Consider the following 3,851-nt stretch of genomic DNA (forward strand, 5'->3'; position numbering starts at 1 on the left):
GGATCATTCGGGATTATATTACTTTTTGGAAGAGACCTCACCTACCTACCAGTCACTAGGCTACAGAAATATTTTAGGCAAATTTCCACTCTTGGTTAGATCTGTTCCAGCAGAACATATTTTTATGGGAAAAAGGGTGAGGGAGTAGGCAATGAGTTCATTATTTTATTAATGAAGAGCTTCTTAAGATGGTTTTAAAGAAATAATACCAAGACTATGGAATTTACAAAAGTGGAAGATCAACAGGGAAATTATTTTGGCCAATTAGAACGATTTATGTTGCACAAATCACATTTGTGATATTTGAGATAGATCGTTGCCTACACTGGAAAGAGCATAAAAGTCCTGAATATAACCAAACATTCCATCCATAAAATGGGGATACTTTTTCACCTGCCAACCGCACACAGAAATAGAAAAAAATCTGATCTGTGCAATAGAACTATGTGAAGGGCAATGCAATATGCATGAAACTTGTTCCATAAAGTCCACTCTGAAAGACAGACTTGTTTTTTAAAATTCATTCAGGTGAACTGTGAATCTCCCTGCTACCCCTGAGTTTGATGACTCTGCCAATCCCCTGTCAAACCCAACACCCTGAAATCACAGGAAGGCTCAGAGCTCCTTGGGTCCTGACTCCCTAGACACACCTTCTCAGTTATCATTTCTGAGGCCCTGTACAGCCTCCAATGTGCTTCAGTGGAACATGCACCAGATGCAAACATGCCCAGAACTCGCTGACCTTTAACTTCTTTCTAGCATCAGGAAACTTCCCAGACCTTGACCCCAAAGGCTTCCCCTTCATCCTATCCTTCATATCTCCCATATCTTTTTCACAATTCAATTTCTCCCATTGGCTTGAGGGGTAAAGCAGATGAAACAAAAGTCCTTGAAATTATACCCAGACAACGCTCTCTCTCCATTAGGGACCAAAGATATAGTGTTCCTTAATAAATGTTGTATTTGTCATATATTGAACTTAACATATTATTTTATTTTACTGGGATATAAATAAGAGTTAAACAATTAAAAAGAAGTAAATAAAACCTGTGAAAGAAAGTACAGGCCCTGCGATGTCCTGGATTCTTGTCACTTCTATGCAGATAATATCGATCAGCACTTCTCTGCTCAAAGTACAGTCACCTTTCAGGCTTTTTTCTATATGAGTTCTAATCACGGAAACTGCCTTTTTAAGCTGCGTTCAACATTGTCATCACTGTCCCAGATGGATCACTTGTTGGTGACACCTAAGCATGATTGTACCGGAAATGAAGGAAATCAGGTTTTCACTACTTCTTGCAGCCTAGTTATTCCTGTTATCTGTAAATGGTGACTTACACATTCTTATCTCCATTCTTCTTTAGGGACAATGATAACTTTTCAAATATTATTCTTTCTGAGGTTAATGAGTACCTCTCTTTATTACCTTCTCGAGGGCCGCTTTGATTTCCTTGTTCCTCAGGCTATAGATCAGAGGATTCAACATGGGGATAAGGATGACACAGAACACTGATAGCACCTTGTCCTGCTTCATGGAGTGACTAGAGCTGGGACACATGTACACAGAGAAGGCTGTGCCAAAGAAGAGTGTCATAGCTGTCAGGCGGGAGGCACAGGTATTGAAGGCCTTGGCACTGCATTAGGCTGAGCATATGTTCAGGATGGAAGCTACAATGAAACCACAGGACAAGAGGATAACAAGCAAAGAGCCAAACACAATAAAAATGGCTTCCAGAAGAATTCTTTGTCTGATGAAGGGATTGGAACAAGACAAGGGAATAATCTGAGGCAAGTCACAGAAGAAATGTTGAATGATATTTGGACTACAGTAGTTGAGATTAAAGCAAGAAACTGTTTGAGATAAACTACTAAGAAAGCCAGTCACATAGGCCCCAGCCACCATCTTCCCACAGAGGCCAGGAGCCATGATGGCTGAGTACTGCAGAGGGCTGCCAATGGCCACGTATCGGTCATAGGTCATGGCGGCCAATAAACAGCACACAGCCATACCCATCCAGGCCACAACAAAATATTGAATGGCACAGGCAATGAAGGAGATCATTTTTTCATCTTTTAAAATGTCTGATAGTGTCCTTGGGCTGATGGAAGAAGAATAGCAGATGTCTGTAAATGACAAGAAACTGAGAAAAATGTACATGGGTGTGTGAAGGCGGGAGTACATCCTGATGAGGAGGATGAGACCCAGGTTCCAGATGAAACTCACCAGGTAGATCTCTAGGAATATTGGAAAGAGGATGAGCTGTAGCTCCTTTTCATCTGAGAGACCCAGGAGTACAAACATGGTCATAGTGGAGTGGTTTCCATTCAAGTCCATGGCCTTCTTTATGCCATCTGCTGAAGAAAAGATAAGAGAAGGAAATGGCTTTATTTCCTTCTCAAAAGAAACACTCTATTTCTCAGTCATGTAGCTGGCTAACTGTACAAGCTTAAAACGTCAATGTTGAGCTATTCTGTGACTTCCATGTACAATCACCAGTTTTAACTGAAAAATTCTCTGGAATACATATTAAGGTCCAGTTTGGGGACAAAAGGCAGGAAATGACCATGATTTGTCCATCATCTCATAAAACATCTTAATATCATGTTTTCCCCTGCCAGACATTGTAAATATGGGAGTCTTGGAAGTAAGGTCAAATTAGAAAAATAGTAATGAAAAAGGAAGATTCTTCCCAAGCAAGGCTCTGTTGTTACCTAGATGCTTGGAGAAGTTAATGGGTAAAATATGCCAAGTGAGGAGGTTACAGGAGAAGCTCTTTAAAGTCTCCTGGAGAACTAGCACTCAATTAACCTATAACCAGAAAGCATTGATGATCCTGTAGCAGACTTTCCACAGCATAACAGAATGGCGGGAAGAGTCACTCACTAAGAAGCAAAAGCTTGGAAATGGATTGGTTTAACCAATTTATTGACTCTAGGAAGGCTTCTGAGAAGTGACATAAGAGAAGGTTGGAAGAGTCACGAAGCTCCCTTCTTTCAGGTGCAGCTTTTTCTTTCTTCACTTCAGAAATACTTAAGAGTTAGACTGTCTAAGACAGCATGTAATGCTTTGTGTCTCCTTGAAAACGTGATAGAAACTCTGGATTCTCTGCTCAGCAAGATGCCACCACTTACCACCTTTGCATATGGTTCTATTGGATTTGCAGTCACCCTGAAGTCTATTGATCGTTACCAGGTTAGAGAACTCTCCTACAGGGAAGAGTGACTCACAATTATGTGAGAGTCATGGAGATTGGGAAGCTGAAGCATCAATACCACAAACATTATGTCTCTTCAGATAAATATCCTTCCAGTAAATGGACAGAAGGCATAACACTGAATGACTGCCAGGGAAATAAATCAAGCTGGAAGAGATTTAGTGTCTTCTGGAAAGAAATAAGGAGGTATTAAAATGTTTTGCAATATATGCTGGTGTGACTGAACAACAGGAAAATCTCAAATTTAAGACAGTAACCACTTCAAAGATTATATCCACAGATTCCTAAAAGACAAAATTAATGCAGCAGAGAGCCAAGTTAAACCAGTGATGCCACTGTTAATCTTAGAGACACCTTTTAATTGTCACATTGTTTTCCTGCCCACTTAGATTTTATAATTTGTAATCAAACCACATTTTTAGTTTTATAAAATGTAGGCTGTGTCAATACACTGTAGGATGCCCCAGATCTGCACTGACCCTGTAGCCCAGCTTCCTCAGCACCATATTCTACATTTTTCTTTATCTTTCCCCTTCTCCCACCCACCTAGGCCCATCACTGCCTCTGCCCCTTCTTGATGGGGTATACTGGACAACCTGGTGAAAGAGACATTGGTTCACCACTACCCCATTCCAT

At 40.6% G+C, this 3,851-nt stretch overlaps 1 pseudogene; it reads right to left on the bottom strand.

Annotated features, from left to right (window-relative positions):
- Positions 1-1,402: 1,402 nt before the first annotated feature.
- LOC126080639 (olfactory receptor 5A1-like) lies at positions 1,403-3,851 on the bottom strand (annotated as a pseudogene).

The sequence above is a fragment of the Elephas maximus genome, chromosome 7 (genome assembly GCF_024166365.1).
Source record: "Elephas maximus indicus isolate mEleMax1 chromosome 7, mEleMax1 primary haplotype, whole genome shotgun sequence".
In the NCBI taxonomy this organism is placed as follows: Eukaryota; Metazoa; Chordata; class Mammalia; order Proboscidea; family Elephantidae; genus Elephas; species Elephas maximus.